Genomic DNA, 23,223 nt, shown 5'->3' with positions numbered 1-23,223 from the left:
TCCCCTTATATAGGGGTGTTATAATTTTATATCATTGTCATTGCCTGGGAAATAGTTCATCTAGGAGTGTTGTCTTAGTTTTTTATTGCTTCTGTAACAAACTACCACAAACTTAGAGGTTTAAAATAACACATTTTTATTATCTTACATTTCTGTGTATCAGAGTCTGGTATGATTCCCACTGGATAAAATCCATATGCCAGCAGGGCTGAGTTCCTTTTTGTGTGCTCAAGGAAAGAGTCCATTTACCCAACTTTACCATCTTCCAAAAGATGCCCACATCCCATGGCTAGTCACCTTTTGTCTTTATCTCAAAGACAGCAATATTACATCTGTCTTACTAGGACCAAGTGAGGTTTATCTCAAGGATGTTTGAGATCTGAAAACCCGTTAATATTATATACAATATGAATAGAATAAGGGAGAGATTTCACATAATACTTTCAATCAACACAGGGGGGAAATATCTTAATATTTTCAAAAGAGATTTTAAGCAACTCTCTCATAAATGATATGCTGTAGTCTAGGAATTTTTATTGTGCATTGAGGTGGCTCTCACTTTTTAAATGAGCCCAGAGTATCAAGATGAGACATGTGTTTATCAAAAGAAAAATTGGAAAAAGAAGCAAATCATTAACCCCCACGATAGTTATCCCATGAAAATGATGTTTCCAAACCTCAAAACACACTGTAACTTAGAATCACATTATTGTTTTTGATGGGCAATTAGTGTGTGTGTGTGTGTGTGTGTGTGTGTGTGTGTGTGTGTCTGTGTGTGTGTATATATATGTATAGGCAAATGTATCAGACAGTAAAAAGTATTCAAAAAAATCATCAGAACAAATATAAAAGTTATTGGGTCAGCCCAGCTAAGATATGAGACAATTAGTCTTTGATAGATTTACAATTTCAACCTTTTGGAATATCAACTTCTAAAATTAAAATTGAAAGAAAACTTTCAACTAGAGACTAATTTTTATACCGTATGTTTACAGAGTTTAGGTAAACAACGTAGTGTCTCCTTTCGTAGAATAGCATTTGCAACAATCTTATTTTTCTAAAATTTTAGAATTTGCTGTGCTAGAACTTACACTAACTGGTAAAGTTAACATTTACTTTTATAGTATTTTAAGCATAGTTTAATGGATATTAAAGATTCAAATATGCAAAAAAGTTTATGAAAATTCCTGCCCAACATCTTACTACCCCATTCCATTTGTATTTCCTAAACCAGCCACCTTTTTGCAGTTCTTAACTATTTCCTCTGGTAGATCTATGATAACAATGTTATTTCTGAAATGATTAACTTTGGACATTTAAATATTTGTTGACTACCTGCCATGATATACGAGAATTGATCTCTCTTGTACCAACGGCCAACCTACTCTGATGAAAAGAGCCAGGTGGTACATCACAATTATTTTATTTTTTTTTACTGAGATTTTTATTTTGCTGGAGATTTCTAATATCTTTACATCTTAATTGTAGAATCATGTGCATCCCCCAAAAAAGTACATAAAACATTTTTTAAAGTGTTTAAAAAGCCTGTGCCCTTCAACAAGCTTCATGAATTGAACACCATCATACTTTTTGTTTTTTAATGTTTACTTATTTGAGAGAGAGACAGAGACAGAGAGACAGAGAGAGAGAGATACAGAGTGTGAGTAGGGGTGGGGGGGCATCAGAGAGAGAGGAAGATACAGAATCCAAAGCAGGCTCCAGGCTCCAAGCTGTCAGCACAGAGCCCAATGCGGGGCTCGAACTCATAAAAGGCAAGATCATGACCTGAGCTGAAATCAGACACTTAACTGACTAAGCCACCCAGGCGCCCCAACACCATCATGCTTTTAATGTCCTCTGTAAGCCTTCCTCTGACTGTATCCACCTTCCTAAAAGGTAACCACTCTCTTTGATTTGGTGTTCATGATTTTCTTGTTTTTATTTGTGATTTTGCCATCAATAATAATAATATATGTACCCTACATATACATTTTATTTTGATGTTTTTAAATGTTAACATATGAACTTTACCCCATCTATTTGACTTAACAAAAGTATGTGGATAATTCATATTTTCATTTCATTTTTAAACCAGAGAGTGGCTTGTACTTTAACTCTGTTCTAGTTATATATTGTTGGTTAATAGTCATTAAAAGACTAAGTGGCTTAAAAAACATTAATATGTTATTATCACTTAGTCAGATAGGGTTTTTGTTTGTTTTCTCTTTGTGTTGTTTTGTCATTGCAATCTCGGATACACATACTATTTCAGACAGGCTAGGTCTGGAATCATTTGAAGGTTCATTGGATTACATATCTAATGCCTTAGAAGGGAACACTTAAAGAGCTTGTTGCTGAAGGAACTCTATTTTGATCTCCATGTGATGACTCCACGTGTCCTCCCTATCATGTCAACATCAAGGGATCCAGATTTCCCTCATGATGTCTTAGGCTCCAAAGACATCTGTCCCTGAAGAGAGAACGTCAGGCCAAACCATACTATCTTTTATAAGGTAGTGTTGGAAATCAAGCAATGTCAACTCTGCCACATTGTATTCGTTCAGGCAGTCACAAAGCTCCATTCAACTTCAAGAGAAGAAGTAGGTTCTTCATATTGATGGTGAGTAGATAGGAAGACCACATGAGACTGAATATATTGCCATAGCTAATTTTGGAAAATGTAATACACTGCAATTCATCTTCTGGTCAAAACAATTTGCATCCCTCTCACAAGCACAATGAAATCAGCCTTTCCCTATGATATCTCATCTCTTAACTACATCAGATTTAGGCTTGAGGTCCAGGATCTCATAATATATGTAAAGTTTATAAGTAGATAAGACTCTTCTGTTGCAATAACTTTAAGTCAGCTAATTGACATAAAGACCTGTGTAAACTAAAGAAATAATTAATCTGCACTGCCCCATCCCCACATACACAACCAACATACAATAGTGGGACAGTCATGATAGGAATTATAGACCATTCCACTCAAAATAGTGAAAACTACAAGGTACCAGAAGTCATTGATCCATAGTAGTTCCAAAATGCATCATTTTGGAATTTCTTTCATTAGGAGTAAGTCTGACTATTTGGGAACTATTTGCAGTGACTTTTAACTTCAACCTCTGGGTTCTTAGTTCTTCTAAGTCATCCTTTGTTTGCCATGGTAAATAACAATATTTAAAACTGAGTCAGTTTTGTCAATGATAATTCTAGGATCCAAAGACCTTTGCTGATTTTGTACAGTCTCTATCCATTTTAGATCTAGTTGATGGTGTTCTGCCAACATAATTCTTTTTAAAGCATTGGTAGTTCCTATAATTCTTATTATGGTTCACTTTAATAGACAAAAGCTATTGTCATTTTAATAGACAAAATCTCTTCAAAATATGCCTTTTCTGTCTTGGATTTCCTACAAGGTTGTTAAGTGACAACAATCTTAAGACTTCTAGAAATTCTATTGCTTAGGGGTACTGTATGGCTCAGTTGATTAAGCTTCCAACTCTTAATTTTGGCTCAGGTCCTGATCTCATAGTCCGTAGTCATGAGATTGAGCCCAGAGTCTCTCTCTCTCTCTCTCTCTCTCTCTTTTCTCTGCTCCTTCCCCCACTCATGCTCTCTCTTCAGAAAGAAAGAAAGAAAGAAAGAAGAAAGAAAGAAAGAAAGAAAGAAAGAAAGAAAGAAAGAAAGAAAGAAAGAAAGAAAGACATTCTATTGCTTAACAGAAAATATTTGTAAGACATGCTGTTAAGATCCTTGAATGGAATTCTGTTTATGCCACCTCCTTAAATCTTTCTGAGGTGTCAACAAAAGCATGTAAATCATATCTTGTCACATACCCTTTTTTTAAATTTAAGTATAGTTTGACACACAATGTTACATTAGTTTCAGGTATGCAATTTAGTGATTTCACAACTCTATACATTATGCTATGCTCACCACAAGTGTAGCTGTCATCACTCACCATGTAATGCTATTACAATATCATTGACTGTGTTCCTTACGCTGTGCCTTTTATTACTGTAACTTACTCATTCCATAACTGGAATTCTGTATTTAAGCCATTCTCCTTGACAGCACCCTGGATTTTATGTCTTCCCAGAAGCGATTTCTCAATTTTAACATTGAGAATATGATAATCAGAGTAAGAATCGGTTTTCATAAGAGACTCTTGACTATAGTGAACAAACTGAGGGTTGCTGCTGGAGGGGTGGGGGGTGGGGGATGCGTAAATGGGTGATGGGCATTAAGGAGGGCACTTGTGTTGAGCATTGGGTGTTACATGTAAGTGATGAATCACTAAATTCTACTCCTGAAACCAATACTACACTACATGTAAACTAATTTGAATTTAAATAAAAACTTGGAAGAAAAAAAAAGGAATAAGAATCAGTTTTATTTTAGGTCCATGCAGATCCTGGTGCCTTTCTATCTACCAGTTATCTCACTGGTTATCCCTCTTCTCATATTTTAATAGTCAATCAGAAGACAATCAGCACCTTCAGCACTGTGCTTAGAAACCTCTTTCTCTAGATCCTCTGGTTTAATGGGTACTTTTCTATTTTGCATGTCACTGCAGTTGATAGTATCGTTAAACTTTCTGTCACCACAGGACAAGTGCCCATTTCCCACAGGTCCTGAGATCACTGTCCTCACTTTTAGGTTCTTATTGACAGCCTCCTCGAGACCCATCAGGCTTTTGCTAAGTTTCTCTAAGGCAGTTTTATTTTTTTCTCCCAATACCTGGCTTGAAAGCCAATTCCATATGTTTTAGCATCACTCCTCTTTCAGGTGCTGAAACAGCTTCCAGTTATTATTGTGGTGTGGTGTACCAGCACAAATCTTAGTGACTCCAAATAACCACCTATTTAGTGATTATCTGTCATGATTTAGGGGATTGGCTGGGTTAGGTGGGTGGTTCTTACTCAGATTCTTTGGGGAAGTTGTAGTCAGATAGTGGCTGGGGCTGGCATCTTCTGAAATCTCTGTTACACATTAATCGCCTTACTAGGAAACTCAAAACACTTGAGGACAGGAATAATTGGGACTGCTTGCGCATGTCTTCCTTTTTGCGATCTTTCCATATGGTCTCTGCAGAGCTAAATAGAAACCACATCAACCTTTACAACCTAGTTATCAAAAGACATTAAAAATAACTTTTACCGCATTCTATTTATTGAAGCAATCACAAGGCTTGCCCAAGTTAAAAAGGAGGAGGAAAATGTATCATCTCAAAATTTTAAAAGAACATAGGAGATCATAATTATTCTGGGCCTTTAAAAAAAACATGGAAGCACCTGGGTGGCTCAGTCAGTTACCTGTCCACCTTGGGCTCAGGTTATGATCTCGCGATTCATGAATTCAAGCCCCACATCAGGCTCTCTGCTGTTGGCATGGAGCCTGCTTCAGATCCTCTGTCTCCCTTTCTCTCTGCCCCTCCCCTGCTCTTTCTCTTTCTCAAAAATAAAATAAACATAAAAAAAATACAATATGTCACAGATCCAATCTGCTTCCCAAATAAATATTAATGTCAAGATTTCACCTAAAACCTTTCTTCCTGGGTCATTTTCTTCCTTCTAAATACTATCCTTAGAAGTATTTTTAGTAAAGAATAGCTTGTTGACAGTGGGCTCTCTGATTTTCTTTGGTTGAAAATGTTTATGTAATTCTTGTACTTTAGAGAAAATGTAGACATGAAATTCCTGAATGACAGTTGTTTTTCCTCAAGACTTTGAATATATGATTCTACTGTATATTGGTATTCTACTACTGGTGTCTATTATTGTGTTCTATTGCTGACCTTGAATAGCTCTCCCCAGTACCTTTGACTGCTCCTAGTAATTTTCTGCTTATACATCTCTCTCTTTTTTTTTTTTTTTTTAATTTTTTTTTTCAACGTTTTTACTTATTTTTGGGACAGAGAGAGACAGAGCATGAACAGGGGAGGGGCAGAGAGAGAGGGAGACACAGAATCGGAAACAGGCTCCAGGCTCTGAGCCATCAGCCCAGAGCCCGACGCGGGGCTCGAACTCCCAGACCGCGAGATCGTGACCTGGCTGAAGTCGGCTGCTTAACCGACTGCGCCACCCAGGCGCCCCTACATCTCTCTCTTTAACTTTGCTGTTCTTTAATTATGTTGTGAAGTCTCTAAATGTCAATATCTTTTCTCTTTTTTTAATTCTGCTTGGAATTTATTGGCTTCCTAAATGTAATAACTGGTAGATTTCACTAACTCTAGGAAATCTTCAGCCATTTTCTCTCTTTGTATATCCCTTTGTATGTTTTCTTTCATTTGTACTTTTAATTCTCTCATTAGATTCATTTTGAATTTTCTCACTCTATACTCCATATTGTTCATTCCTCATTTCAAATATTTTCTTATTTTTGTGTCTGTAAAATTTATTCTGAGTTATTTCTTGTGATATGTTAGGTATTTCACTTGATAGTCTATATGTCTCCTCCTTATGTTCAGCTAATTTAATCTTTTTATTAAATTTCAGTACTAATGTTTAGAGTCCCAATTAATAATATGCTTTATTAATTTATACTGTTTGTTCTTTTTCCATTATGTCACCTTAATTTCAATGGCCTCAGATTATTTTATAATACCTCTGCCTATTTACTTCTTAGCTCTATTAAATTTATTTAACTTTTATATATGAGAGGGGAGAGGTCATCCATTTTGCGGGTCTGATTGTATGTATTTTTAAAAAGTTTTGCTAACCATCTCCCTTGGCTTGTTTTTTTTTTTTTTTTTTTTTTTTTTTTTAGGGGTTTAATGATACTTTTCTGTAATCTCATTTCCCTGGAATTATTTGAGTCCAGTGTCTTAAAGAGAAATTACATTTGTATCTATTAAGCTTCTGCAACTTCAACTATCAAAGAAAAGTTAATTAATTTTTCTGGTTTTGTTTTTGTTTTTGTTTTTGTTTTTGTTTTTGTTTTTGTTTTTGTTTTTGTAAGAGAGCATCCATGTGCATAAATTCTAGACCCAAATCTATATGTGAGGTAGCCTGAGTTTAAGAGTCTTCTGTAGCATCTCCTTCTCGAGATGCCATTATACCCCCAAAGGTGTCACCTATTAGGTGTCTCTGCTTTATACAGTTGCCTCTGATCTGACCACCATCCTGTTCCCTCTGCTTTGGTATCTTTTTATCCAATTGCACAGGCTGTCCTCCTTGCACCATAAATGCTCTGGGTTGGGTGACCCACCCTCAGTTGGTGCCCATCACCATATGCTGAAGTGTCTGTAGTGAAGATTCAGGCTCTGGGATCAGCCGAGTCCTCGAAGTTAAAATCTGGAACCAGTTATAATTCAAACCCCTGGATTAAATTTGTTTTGTAATGTTTGCCTTTCATGAAAGACCACCTCAAGCATACATTTAAAAAGCAATGTTTTCTACTGGATATGGCATTTCAAGAATGCCATATTAGAAGTGATTTATCTGAACCTATAAATTGCTACAAGATTAGAGCACTGCTTTGGCTATTTTAACTTTGTGTCTCTGGTAATCAGTTTAATCATGAATTAAATGAGGGCTCTCTCTAATAACTTCAACTCCACCTGATTGTGTTGATATATTAATACATATATTTGGAAAGGAAATTTTTTCAAATTCATTTCTTATCTTTGCATTCACCGCATTCTTAGCCTTTCACCTTTGTTTTTACATTATCATATTATATGTAATTAATATATTATATATTATTATACCATAAGACTTTTAGCCCTATGTACTACCATTGTCATTGGGCGAACTTTGAAGCCTATAAATTTCTCTTCCACATCCTGTATGTTCTTTTATAAAGGAATTAGCTGAAATAGGTTCTTACATTTTAGCTGCACAAGGTCATCAAAAGTATATTGCTTTATACCGTGAATTTTCCTGCAGCTATGGTCCTCATTTTTCACTTCTCTCTGTTTTGCACCCCCACATCTAGTCATCTTTCCTAAGTCTGCAACATTTTAGACTATTCTTTATGTTGCCTTTCTTTGCTGTTTTTGTGCCGTGTTATCACTGTTGATTAGATCAGAGTAGTGTACCATTGTTTATTTTACATTTTGTTCGTTTGCCTTAAGGCCAAGCTATTTGTTCTGATTATGTATTTCTCTATATTTGGATTTATGGATATCCTCTAAAGCAAGAAAAATGAAGTAAATGAGGGTTCATGTGTTCCAACACATTTGGCTCACCTCCACATCCCTAAGCAGATAATTCCACTCAGGAAGTGCCTCCATCCATATTCCCATTCCTCCCCAAGACGTTCTTCCATATGGATTATCTTTTCTGAAGAGATTCAATCTGATACAATGTGCTAGGGATGGTCGTCATGCAATTGTCACACCAGCAGAAACAACTATGACCTTGAATCTCATCTGATAAAGGTTGGTATGTGTCATCTAATCATCCCCTTCAAATTTCTCATGGTTGTATGTGACAATAGAATATTTCTGTTCCAGACTTCTCAATTATTCTTATTAACTCCTTAGTTACAGCTTTAAGAGCCAAACTTTCAATATCTTCTTGCTTCTGATTTTATCTCAGGAGGAAAGTAATCTGTTTTTTAAAGTCTCACTTATTTTCTTCCATATAATCACTTTGGCTTCCACTAACCCTAGTGAAAATTGAATTAGATTCCATATTCTTAGTTCCATCTTGAATCGTGGTTAGTTTTGAATATATCTCATTCTCCTCTTTATTTTTGACTCCTTTAACCTCCTAGATGTTTGCATTTTACACTTATTTTGATGAAAACTAGGTAATATATGGAATTGTTGAATCAATATGTTGTACGCCTGAAACTAATATAACATTATATATTAATGACAGTGGAATTAAAATTAAAAAATAATAAAACAAAATGGAAAAAGTGCTTATTGGTTCTCTAGATCAATTGCCTTCATTCTTTCTTCCTTTCTTCCTTTCTCTCTGCACACTCCTTCCACCTTTGTTTACTTTCTTTTCCTTTTATAGTATTCATTCTCTATTCTCTGACTTTTGATTCTGAGACTAAAAACTTTTTTTTCAGACTAATCTAGTTTGTTACTCTTTGAATTCATGAGGAAATCTGATTCCTAGAGAGAGAGTATCACAGACAAAAATTTAAATTGTCTTTTGTTAGAGTTTGTGTTTATAATTTTTGTCAGTTTTTTTCTCCTCAAAGAAAATTAATTGTATTCTGTAAAATTCTGTTTACTGACACAGTTGATCACTTTTATGTCATTAAAATCATAGGGGCGCATGGGTGGCGCAGTCGGTTAAGCGTCTGACTTCAGCCAGGTCACGATCTCGCGGTCCGTGAGTTCGAGCCCCGCGTCGGGCTCTGGGCTGATGGCTCAGAGCCTGGAGCCTGTTTCCGATTCTGCGTCTCCCTCTCTCTCTGCCCCTCCCCCGTTCATGCTCTGTCTCTCTCTGTCCCAAAAATAAAAATAAAAACGTTGAAAAAAAAGAAAAAAAATCACAGTCAAAGTTCTACAGCCTTGGTCAGGGCTTAGGGCATTTGATCCTTTCTTCTTGTATCTGCACCTTGGTTGAAACGAAAAATTGAAACTTGCGTTCTTTAGGAAGTATGAAGAAGAAAGCCTCTAACACTTTACGTATTTATCTCCCATTCATATTTATCTGACTGTTAAATCTGAGGAGAAAACAGTCACTATACGTACAAGGGAGGTGTACCTCTCTGTTTTTTCAACATGAGCTCATTCTCCAGCAATCCATGGACTAAGCCCACAGGGGCTTCCCTGCAGCAGATGCCAGCAACCCTTCCTCTGGTTCTGTGTATGTATGTGCATATAATTCTCATTTAATAGAGAAGCTACCAAAAGTCCATTTGCCCTGATTCATATTGTGTTTTCTGGGGACATTTGCCCCTGAACTGTATTCTGTTCTCTAGCAACAAAAATATCGATCCCTGTGTCCTTTCCTCTGTTTCTCAACTTGGTTTCCCTAAGAACTCTCACGGAACTCTTTTAGGAATAATAATACACTTCATATGATTAAATGTCTATAGGTTACTTTTTTTTTAAGTTTATTTATTTATTTTGAGAGAGAGAATGAGAGAGAGCAGAGGGAGGGGCAGAGAGAAAGGAGAGACAGAAGCCCAAACAGGCTCCCTGCAGTCAGCACAGAGCCTGAGGCGGGGATCCATCTCATGACCATGAGATCATGACCTGAGCCAAAACCAAGAGTCAGAAGCTTAACTGACTGAGCCACTCTGGCGCCCCTACAGGTTACTTTTAAAGTCTATTGTCTTCATATATTTTTGATTGTAAATAAATGTCAAAGGCATTGTATTAAAGAAAAGGGAACTGAGACTCAAAAGATGAAATCGCCCACTAAAGTTTATATGGATGCTCAATGGCAGACCTGAGGCAAGAATTAAAATCTGCCAATATAAAACTATACTCCAAGAACATTGCATACCCTTAAAATGCATTTACGTGATTGAGCTGAAGAGCATGACACATTAGCCCTGGAAATCTGAACAATCACAGTCAAATCCTCAGGTGGTAGATGTCAGATGTTTGACATTTCTGCCATTACGGAGCTCTCTTGCCCCTAGCAATCCCAAGGCTCTGTGTCTCTCCAGACCCAGGACACTCATGCAAATGATCCACTTAATGTAAGGAAGGAAACTTTTGACTGTTGCATTGATAGGAAATGTGAAGAAGTTTAAGTAGAGAAGTGTGAGCTAATCATCGCAAAGCTGTCTGAGCAGCTAAGAGTCTTTCACGGTATTAATGAGGCTTTAACACTGTTCCTTCTTTGTTATTTGTCTTGCTTGTTCTACATTAGTAACTCTTTTTTACCACATTAGAGAGGCTTGGAAATTGCTTGATGAAACACCTATCTACTCTGGCAAGAGTGCTTTCATGATTAGATTTCTGGCTGTGTAATTTTGCTTTCATGGTACTCTATCCAGCTCAATAATCGGAAAGGTCACAAGTGTAGTTCTTTCTAGGCCAGGCAGTGTTACACAGCTGACACAAAGCTGGAAATGGATGTCACCATGTGTCACTTACGTGAAAGGCTCAGCAATGCTAATCGTTTTAGTAAAGATGATTGGTAGAAGTTTATTCCAAAGAAGTACATATGATAATTAATATCCAGGAACTGGCCAGAAATGTACAGAGAGATGAAAGTTGATTATGATCAATCAATTGACTGAAGCTACATTTGTAACACTTTGCTTAGCAATTTTATTTTCTCAAAATTACATGACCATTATGGCAATTTATGTGTGTGGGTCTATTTCTGGACTTTCTCTTCTGTTTCATTGTTCTCTGTGGCTATGTTTGCATGATGTCCACACTGTCTTGATTACTGTAGCTCTATAGCAAGACTGGGAAACAAATAGTACAAATCCTCTAACGTTATTTTTCTTTTCAAAGTTATTTTGACTATTCTAGTTCCTTTATCTTGTAATGAGTTTTAAAATTAACTTGTTGGGGCGCCTGGGTGGCGCAGTCGGTTAAGCGTCCGACTTCAGCCAGGTCACGATCTCACGGTCTGTGAGTTCGAGCCCTGCGACAGGCTCTGGGTTGATGGCTCAGAGCCTGGAGCCTGTTTCTGATTCTGTGTCTCCCTCTCTCTCTGCCCCTCCCCTGTTCATGCTCTGTCTCTCTCTGTCCCAAAAATAAATAAAAACGTTGAAAAAAAATTTTAAATTAACTTGTTGACTTACAAAAAATTCTGAAAGAATTTTATGGTGAATTTATGGATCAATTTGGGAAGATTTGATGTCTTAATATTGATACTTGCAATGCATAAATAAACATGGTCTATCTCTCCATTTTTAACATCTTAATTCATCTGTAAGTATTTTTTAGTTTTTACCATAAAAATCCTTTAGATATTTAATTAGATTTCTATCCAATCATTTGCGATTTTTTGGTACTATTATTAATAGTACTGTTTTATTTTTTTGTTTTAATTATCAGTTGAAACATAATTCAAATACCAGTGATGAGTTAGTATATAGAAAGAAAATTTACTTTAGTATAAAATCTTTTATCTCATAATCTTATAAAACCATTACTAGTTCTAAGAACTTTTTATAGATTTCTTGGGATATTTTATGTAGACAATCATGACATTTACAAAAAAACCACAGTTTTACTTCTTCCTTTCTAATATGCATGCCTCTGATTTTCTTTCTTCTCTTTTTTCACTACCTAATTATTCTAATACAAGGTTGAATTTGAATGGTAAGAGAAGAATGTGTTTCTGGGACATCTTTTTGTTATTCATTAATCTTTTAAAGGAAATGATATTTTTCTTAAGGAGAATTTAAATGATGCTGTTTCCTTGTTACTTGTTTCCAAATTGGTCTTTCTTATATTATTTGTCCCTATGCATATGGAAGGTGGGTTGCGAAACTCTCAGGGGGTGAAGAGCTAAGGGAACAATGCAGGAAGGTTATACAGATGTATGCAAAAGACAAAGGGAACAACACAGAAATAAACTGGCCTCATCAATCTCAAGCATTAACAGATATTTTAGAGCAGTGATGGGAAATAACAGGCTAGCAGGTCCATTCTTCTCCCTAATGTCCACACAGAGATTTCTCTTTTTAAGGTTGTTTATTTGTTTATTTATTTTGAGAGGCAGAGAGAGAGATGAGAGAGAGAGAGAGAGAGAGAGAGAGAGAGAGAGAGAGAGAGGAGAGAGAGAGAGAGAGCAGAGCAAAGGCAGAGAGAGAAAGGGAAAGAGAGGAAGAGAATCCCAAGCAGGCTCGGCACTGTGAGTGTGAAGCCTGATGTGGGGCTTGATGCCACAAACTGTAAGATCACAACCTGAGCTGAAATCAAGTGGCCGTGGCTTAACCGACTGAGGCACCCAGACACCCCCCAAGGCAGGTATTTCTAATAGAGCCCACAGACATGCCTCCCTCCCCCGTTCAGTAAACTTCCCTTAGTAGCTGTCAGCCACCAGGCTCTCTGTGTGTATTTCTAATAGAGCCCACAGACATGCCTCCCTCCCCCGTTCAGTAAACTTCCCTTAGTAGCTATCAGCCACCAGGCTCTCTGTGTGGGACAAGACTTTTTTTTCTATTTCTTTTTGAATACCTGCATTCTGTGTTGCTAGAGAGAGTCTTAGTTTGCAATCTCTCTAAAATGTTCGGGAAGATAAATAACAACACTATTCCAATGAGCCATTGAGCCAATTTTTGGTTTGGCTTTAAAATTTCTTAGGGCCCATAGTCTGAGTTATTACCCAGTGTCCTGTCAGTCTATTAGAACTGACTGAACTCGAGTATATGCTCATGAGGGCAGAGGATTTTGTCTTATTCAGCATGTAACCTTAGTACCTTAAGGCAAACTTCCCAAATACTTAATGTTTAATCAAAATATGAAACAATTGTGGGAAGCAGGCACAGCACAAGCCCCATTTTGTTGATGAGAAAACAAAATCAGAAGGGTCTTTTGACTTGTTTAAAACACACACACACACACACACACACACACACACACACACACGGGGGTGTCTCAGCGACACACTGTTTATCTCAGCTCAGGTCTTGATCTTAGGTGTGTGAGTTCAAGCCCTGCTATGGGATCTTCACTGGACATGAATCTACTAAAAAAACCAACACACACACACACCTTCACCTTTGCCCCCTCCTTTTTGAGTGGCTCCAAACTAAAGGTTATTCAGTACTTGTTGATAGCTGGTTTTCACTCAAATGAGGTTGTTAAGGAGAGAAAATCAGAGAAAACCCAATGAACCTTAGCAACTAGAAAATACCGTTTGATATACAGAGACATATGAAAAGAATTCAGAATCATTAGCTTTTAAAAAGATACCAAGACTTTTGTGGCTATCCATTACATGAGGGTACAAGAACCTACATGATTCAACGAAGCTGCTCTCTAGAAAGCTCAACAGGTCAGGAAACTATCATAACAAACATTTCAGAGGCTTTCTTTTGTGCCTGATCACTTGTCACTCAACACTCCTAAATTATTTCAATTTATCTTTTATTTGTAAAAATTTTTTAAAAACTTATTTAAAATCCAATTAATTGACATTATCCTCAATAAACGTTTAAGAGAAGCAGCTAAAATATATTTTCTCACCTTCTATTACCTTCTTTTGTCCCTGCAGATTTATCCCAAGCTTTTCTGCTTTAAAATAATAATTATTATTATTTAAAGAAATCCAAGAGTTCAATATGCATGTTCTGTAAAATAATAAAATGATAAAAGAGGACTCTCACAAGTACTTAGGTACCGTTTAGAATTGCACCTGCAATTCATTTTACAAATATGTGAGTGCTGGACATGAGTTTTTGAATTTCTGGCTTTATCAAAACTCTTAAAGATTCAGTTAGTTAATGGTAGGCACCTGAAATTTTATTTATTATTTATTTATTAAGTTTATTTTTTTTTTTTTATTTTGAGAGAGAGTGACAGAGCACATGAGCTGATGAGGGGCAGAGAGAGGGAGAGAGAGAATCCCAACCAGGCTCTGTAATGTCAGCACAGAACCCGATGAGGGGCTCGACCTCACAAACCATGAGATCATGACCTGAGCCGAAAGCAAAAGTCTGAAGCTTAACAGACTGAGCCACCCAGGTGCCCCGACACCTAAAGTTTTAATATCTACCATTTTAAATACAACAACCTTAAGATAAACTAAAGCAGCACATAAAAAGCAGTTCACCACCTAACAGATATCTCCTCTGACCTAACTCAGCCACAAATCTTTCTTTCTCTAAACCTATCCAAAACACAAAGCTAATACAATATGGGCTGAAACTCATTGCAATGATACCCAGATTATCTACAGCTCATTGAATTTCACTTACTTTCTTAGACCTGGGAGAGATGAGCAAATCACCAATAATGGTACAACTGTCTGCAGTATATTCCTTTCTATTCTTTCTTTCGAACACACAAAAATGGTGCTGAATTGCTTGGGAGTGAACTATTTCCCCACTGTTCCCTGCGAGCCACTTTTCAGATAGTGATGCATGTTCTATTTACAGTGTATGCTGGCTTCCAAATTTTCAGAATAGAATACTTCTTGAAGGAACTTGACTATTCCTCTCTTACATTGATTTTAATAGAGCCTCAAAACAAATTGCAAAGTCAGCAAAATTCACCCTCAACCTGTGGATGGATAGATGATAGATAGATAGATAGATAGATAGATAGATAGATATTCAAACACACACACACACACACACACACACACACACACACACACACTCACAGATTAGGATATATTTCTTCATGGTGTAGTAGATACAGGCCAAATGTCTACTGAGAGAAATGTTTGTGTTTCCACTACCCAGGTACAGAGACTATTGAAAAATTAAGAGACTATTAACAGGCATTTGACTTTGGGCAAGTTGCATAACCTCTCTGTGTCACTGTTTCCTCCTTTGCTAAATGGGAATAATAACAATAATAATAATAATAATAATAAATATTTCAAAGGATAATATGCAAATAATTTAATAAATATAAAGTTCTCAGAATAGTGTATTGCATTCTGTACTTTTATATAAAAATTTTCTATTAGATTACTCATTCACACACACAAATGCTCTCTTTTATTAATTTTGGCATTAATGTGTTTATTTCCTTCCTTTTAAAAAATGTTCCATTCAAAGTCACAGGGATAAAAGCACATAAATATAGTAAGTGATATTGTGATAATGTTGTATGGGGACAGATGGTTAGCTACACATGTAATGAACATAGTATGTATAAAGTTGTAAATCACTTTGTACACCTCAAATTAATGTAACTTTGTGTGTCAACTATACTCATATAAAAAAATAAAATGAAATAAAATTAAAATGTTTCAATCGATGAAAGAATTGAAAATTTTTAACATTTGTAACTACAAATTCTAGATCTGTGGAGATCACACATATTCAAATTATGGTGAGATTTGGTTTGATTTTTAAATCAAGATTCCATAAAAAAAAACCCACACCTAATGAATGTTCACTACATTCAAGTAATCCACTCTGAAGGTCAAGCATGCACTTCTTTTTTAGGACATTTGAAGGCACTTTTAGGATTTTTTAAAATATTTTATTTATTTATTATTTTTTAACATTTTTTTTAACATTTATTTATTTTTGAGACAGAGAGAGACAGAGCATGAATGGGGGAGGGTCAGAGAGAGGGAGACACAGAATCTGAAACAGGCTCCAGGCTCCGAGCTGTCAGCACAGAGCCCGACGCGGGGCTGGAACTCACGGACCGCGAGATCATGACCTGAGCCGAAGTCGGCCGCCCAACTGACTGAGCCACCCAGGCGCCCCCAGACTGAAAATTTTCCATGTAAGAAGCAGCCAGATAAAAACTAAAGCCTATAATATAGATCTTCTTCTTTGATGAGGCTTATTATAATATAAGAAATTTTTAATGATTATCTATTTTGAGGAACTTAGTGTTACCTGGGCGATAAATACCAATTCTCTTTTGTTTGTTCTTTCTTAATCACTTGTTCATATATTGTAGACTTGAATATCATCTCCCCTGTCTGGATTCACAGTTTCTCCATTAATAAATATTGTCAATGGGGTCACAAGAATTGGTTCAAATATGATCTTATCAGTGATTTACATTATGCCCCTAGATCCCCTTTCTGTGTCAGAATTTACATTAGAGGAAAATTTGAAGTAGTGAATTACTTGACCAGTTCTTTAATATAACATATTTAAAATATTTGAAATCATCCAAATTTCTTTCATTTAAGACATCCTGATGCTGGTGACCTGTCTCTTCCAAGTATTTCCTGGACATTGCTGACTCTGGACTTTATTTTTATTTCCTAATACTAGAACATATCATATCTAATCAACAGTCCAACAGTCTATTCATTTTACTTCATGGTTAATTTCTCTGGAAATCAAATCCACTCTCTTTAGGTGGCTACACTTTCCTTAAAGATCTTTTTTCGTTCTTCAGAAAGTACATTCCTGACCCAATTCCCTATTCTCTCTAATTTATATATCTGATAATAATATATGTATGTGTATAAAAGTATATATAATATACATTTCAAATGCATGTATATTGGGGCACCTGGGTGGCTCAGTCGGTTGGGTGTCCGACTTCAGCTCAGGTCATGGTCTCACAGCTCATGAGTTCAAGCCCCACGTCGGGCTCTGTGCTGACAGCTCAGAGCCTATAGCCTTCTTCAGATTCTCTCTCTCTCTCTCTCTCTCTCTCTCTCTCTCTCTCTCTCTCCCCCCCTCCTGAACTCATGCTCTGTCTCTCTGTCTCAAAAATAAATAAATGTTAAAAAAATTAAAAAAATAAAATGCATGTATATTAAAATCTACTAAATACTTAACATCTATATATACTATTAAAAAACGATGTAGATATATACCCTTTGTAAAGAGTTCCCTAGGGACACTCCTATAAATACATGCATATTCCCACATAATATACAGTTTAGATTTTAAGTCGAACTATCCTAAATGCATCGTGCCAATTTGATAAATATATATAAATTATATAAGTCTGGTGCCGGGAGGCAGGTAACACAATTCTTCCTATCTTGCAGGAAATCTCACTGGTAGCCATAGGCAACAAAGTAACTTTATAGAAGTTGCTTCCCTTAAGTGGTACAAAAAGTGGACACTGTAAAATGTTAGGGGTCTCTCTTAGATTCTAAAAGAGTACTTGAAAAGGCAAGAGTGATGGAAAATTTGAGATGAAAAATAGGAAAATCAAAAGAACACGTTCAACCAAATGATCTAAGTGTATTTCTTGGGACTAACAGCTTTAAGTCATGTGGTAGCTGAGCTTTTTAGTACACCAGTGGGAGTATGAACGAAGGCAGTAATTTTCATTTAAAATGCCAAGAATATATAGTGCTAATACCAATTATCACAGCAGTGGTCATGGAAACTTTTCACTTCAGAATTACAGCTCTGCACAGTGTAAAATGTGTGAGTATAACTTGCTGTTTTCACTCCCTCACACCCCCTCACTCTTTAACCATTTTTAGTCTGTTTCCAGCCACTCCTTTTTGAGAAATGGCCTGAGTATTACTAATGGTCCCAAGATGGACAAATGTAGTCACGTCTTTAGTAAGTCAACTGAAAAATTTGTATTGAGTGCATCATTCTATGGTCTCATGGATATGAATACAGGGTTGAATGAGGCAAGAACTCTTGTTCTAAAAGAAACCCCTGTTCAATGAGGAGCATAAAAGCATGTAAATATTTATGATTCAAATCACTGTTTTTTCAATGTTTTTTTATTTATTTTGAGAGAGAGGGGAAGAGAGAGAGACTGAGTGGAAAAGGGCCAGAGAGAGGGAGATAGAGAATCTCAAGTGGCCTCTACGCTGAAAGCATGAGACTCACAATACATGAGATTATGACCTGAGCCAGAATCAAGATTTGGACGCTTAACCTACTGAGCCCCCCAGACACCCCAGTGTGTTGTGTTTTGATGTCAGTATAAAGTCCTATCAGACTCTAGAGGTAAGATCAAGGACTCAAAAAATAATCTGAAAGATTTCATTGAAAGTTTTAAATTTAAATTACAGTTTTGTAGAATATACAGTTTCTAGAAAATTAGCAGTAGGAGTCACCTCAGGAACTTCCAGTGAGAAAAAAAGTTATACAAAGGTTTTCTGCATCTAAAAACATTCTGTCTCTCCAAAGCTATCACATCTGTATGTCAGAGAGCATTATATTTCCAAGTTATAGATCTGAGAGTTCTAGAATGAAACTTATTACAATGGAGAGAAGACACAAAATACCCATCAGAAATGGGAGGAGTAATATCATCACAGATTATACAGACATAAAAAGATACTAAAGAAATATTTTTAACAAATTTATGCAAGTTAATCTGACAGATTATCTGAAATGGACACATTCCTTAAAAAGCAAACTACCAAAGATCACTGTATTAGAGTTCTCCAGAGAAATAGAACCAGCATTTATATGGAGAGAGAAGTATTGTGAGGAATTGTTTCACATGATGATGGAGGCTGCCAGATGTTAACATTTATAGGGGTAGTCACCGAGCTCACCCATCCAATGTCTAGCAGGCTCAAGACCATTAGAGCCAATGTTTCAACTCGAGTCTGAAGGCAGGAAAAGGCCAATGCCCCAGTTTGAACCATTTAGCAGGCAGAATAATTCTTGATTACTAAGATGAAGGCCAGACATTTTACTATATTCAGGCCTTCAACTTATTGGACAAGGCTCACCTACATTAGTAAGAGCAATCTTCTGTACTCAATCTACCAATTTAATTGTAAATATCATCCCCAATATCCTTACAGAAACACCCAGAATAATGTTTGATTAGATACCTGGGCATCCTATGGTCCAGTCAAGTTGACACATAAACTTAGCTATCATACTCAGGAAAAAAAAAAAAAACAAACCTGAACAACTCAATATCTGCTACAAAATTGAATTTTAGTCACAAATATTCCTGCCAAGAATCTTCCATTCCTATGGTTTCCTGGTAAATTCTACTAAACACATAGGAATAAATCATACCAAGTTTATACAAATTCTTCTAGAAAATTAAAGGGGCAGAAATATTTACCAACTCATTCTAAAAAGATTGGCATTATTCTGATACCAAAATAAACGTAGATATAATAAATTAAAATAGAGACCAATACCAAATATCAATGCAAATTTTAACACACTTTTAGAAAATCATATATAACAATACGTAAAATGGATAAATCATCAATTCCAGGTAGATTTTATCCCAGAAATGCAAGTTTAGTTTAACATTTGAAAATTAATCGATATAATTTGCCATGTTATCAGGCAAAAAAGAAAAATCATCTGGTCGTCTCACATATGCAGAAATATCACTTGAGCTGAGTCAACATTTCCTAATCAAAATCTTTAGTAAGATGAAACACCTGGGTGGCTCAGTAAGTCGAGCATTTGACTTCAGCTCAGGTCATGATCTCATGGTTCATAAGTTCTAGTCCCACATCAGGCTCTGAACTGACAGCATGGAGCCTGCTTGGGATTCTCTCTCTCCCTCTCTCGTCTCTCTCTGCCCCTGTCCCACTCGGGCTCTCTCTCTCTCTCAAAATAAATAAATAAATAAACTTTAAAAAAGCCTTAATAAGCTAGAAATGAAAGAAAACTTTTCAAACTTGTAAATATATCTTTCAAAAACCATTAGCTTACAACATATTTAATGATGAGTGATTGAATGCTTTCCTCCTAATATCAAGAATAAGGTAAAGATGACTGCTCTTGCCATCTTTAACATCAGACAGGAGGGTCTAGGTTGTACAATAAGAAAAAGAAATATGGGCATCCAGGTTGAAAAAGAAGGAATAAAAACTTTTTTTTATTCATAGACAAAATTATCAACTATTTAAAATATTCTATATAATCGACAAAAGTGTTAGTATAACTAATAAGTGAGTTTATCACAGTGGTAGGATAGAAAAATCAATATCCCCAAATTATATTTTTACATAGTAACAAAGAAAGAGCCAGAAATTGACATTTTAAAAATAGAGTTTATAATAGTATAAAAATATGATTTCTAGAGGTAAATCTGACAAAATATATATAAGACCTATACCTGAAAATTAAAGATTGTTGATGGAAATTATAAATGATCTAAAGTAAATGTTTGTGCATGATAAATTTTATCCACATTGATTGCAAAAATAAATATCGTTAAGATAATAATACCTCCAAAATCAATCTATGAATTAAATGGAACCACTAGTTTATAAATTGGCAAACTGACTCTAACATTGATATAAAAATATAAAGGAACCAGAAAAGCTGAACCATCTTTGCAAAGAAGAACAAGGATGGAGACTTAAGATTATAATAAGTCTATAGTAATCATGAGAAAATTTTTGCTGGTGATAGATATGTTGTTTGTCTTAAAGATGGAGATTGTTTCGTGGCTATTTACATATCTGCACACTTGAATACGTGTGATTCATTATATATCAATCATACCTCCATAAAGCTTCAAACAATTATGATAATGTGAATACATTTTGGGGCATTTTCCCTGGCTTTGGAAAAGTTCTATTAAAATGAGGACCCCTGATATTTTACTTGCTCAGATTTACTATAAACCTATAATGATTAGAATCTGCATCTGGACTTATACTGGCCAATTGTTTGCTCCATAAATGAGATAAGGGCTTGAGCATAAAGTTCTATGAGGAGAGGTACTTTTTAATGCTTATGTCTGCTCTACAGCGTTCATGACTGTGGGCCAAAGAGATATTTAGACTATTAAATGAATGAAATAAGTCATCTATCATAATGATGAGAAAGTGCTTGGCCATCAGAAATTCATCTATTTATCACCAAATAGTTAAACTCTTCTAAAAGAATAAGTGTAACTAAATGATTTGCCACCTCATAAATATTGAAAAACCTAGAGATCCATTTCTATTTAGAGTGAACCAATGAATTCTTTTGAGAATTAGCTTTCAAAAGAAGGGATAGCATGACTACAGTTTGCCAGAATTATTATTTATCTTTTTTTTCCCTTTTATTACCACCCAGTAAAACTAAGAGGTCACAAAACCAAATTTCATTATGTCTAAAAAAAAAAAAACAAAACTGTGAGATAGATAATCTCAACCACAGGTAACAGTGAAGAACATTAGGGCTTAGCAATATAAATAACTTGCTTGGGTCCTAGAGAGTAAAGTGGCAAAGCTAACACTTGAATTAAGAAGTTACTGGTTCCAAAGCTATGATCATCCCTTCTATTGTGGATGGAAATTATGAACAGCATATCTAGGAATATTTTTTTCAATCTTATGATGAATGACTTCTACATTTAGGCTGCTAACAACTTATACATGGTATTCTCTCTGACTTTGCTGTATTTTCCTTTTAAGGGCTTTTACTCATTAGGCAAGTACTTTTTTTTTATTTTAATTATGCCTCAGGTAGTCACTTATGACCACTTTCTTTATACATTGTAGACTTTGAACTGTCTCTTGGGCTGGGATCAATAGAACATTTTGTGTTGAGATGGAACATGGAAGAAATAAAGAAAGCGTAAATTGAGCAGGGAGGAATGAGGCCAGCTGAAGGCAGCATCTAGAGAAATTAAGTGACTTAGGAATTCAGGAAGTATAAAAGAAAAACAGATGTAATGGAAAGAGGGCCCAAGAAAATTAGGCGCATTCATTAAGTTTTGAAAAAAAGTCATCATCAAAGGTAGCAAATGTGGTTTACTGATGTGAGAGCTAGCAGTGGTAAAATATGAACTTAATTTTTGTTTCCTCGAAACTACTAAGAAAGGCAGAAGAAAGTGAAGAGAGGGGGGAAAAAGAGTGTGTATCTCAGGAGTAAGTGAAAGACGTGCTTGAAATAGAGATCACACCAGCATCAGTGATCAGAGAGACTGATGGTCTCTCCAAGGGAGACTTGGTAAGGCCAAGGAGTACCAGCAGACTGGGCAGAGAGGGGCTGCAGCGTGCTTTTGTGTGCACTGTCTAGAGACTCCATGCTCACAGCACTCACGTTCCTGGAGGAGGGGGCCTCAGTAGTCATCTAGTCAAGGATTCCTACATACGGATGGAAGAGCTAACATCGGGGGACCTAGCCAAGTCAACAAGCTCATACATTCCCTTTGTCCTGCCATCATACCACCCTGCCCTTATTGATAACCAGAGTTAGCTTGCACTTGGTTTCCCTTTCACGTGCATGCATATGTGTGTGTGCATCCTTCTGAGGAAAGAGTAGAGGGAGCATGTCACTTATAGAAAATCCATCTGTAACATATTGCCAGATGACTGAGAAACACCTAAGAGGAGGATGTTGGGATCAGCTAGCTAGTGAGTAATAGAAGGAAAATTTTTCTCCATGTAATGCCTCAAATGACATCCCCCTATTTCTATTTTATTAATCTTAATTTCAAGTGAATAATATCGTGTGCCACTAAAATGCCTTCTAAGAAGTATCTTGAATAAAAAATATAAAAACAAAAACAAAAACAAAAACATAGACTATCCTGGGAATCAGAGATTTCATTGTCGGTTTTACCACACATATGCTGTGTGGCAATAGGTTTTTGTGTACTGTATGTGCTGTGAGATTTATTCAGAATAAAGAAACATGATCTCTATTATTTCCTCTCACACTGGCATTCTGTAATGTGTCATAAAATGATAAATAACAACCTTCCATAGACTTACAGCAACCTGGAAGTTCCTTTTTTCACTGCCCACCACTCAGAGAACTATCCCCAAGTTC

At 36.0% G+C, this 23,223-nt stretch overlaps 1 pseudogene; it reads right to left on the bottom strand.

The window, feature by feature from the left end:
- The window catches only part of LOC101100834, a 46,608-nt pseudogene extending 41,913 nt beyond the window's left edge, over positions 1–4,695 (bottom strand).
- Positions 4,696–23,223: the final 18,528 nt, after the last annotated feature.

This window comes from Felis catus, chromosome D1, assembly GCF_018350175.1.
Source record: "Felis catus isolate Fca126 chromosome D1, F.catus_Fca126_mat1.0, whole genome shotgun sequence".
Taxonomy (NCBI): Eukaryota; Metazoa; Chordata; class Mammalia; order Carnivora; family Felidae; genus Felis; species Felis catus.
Note: the sequence above shows the minus strand (reverse complement) of the source record. Positions and strands in the feature narration are given on the sequence as shown.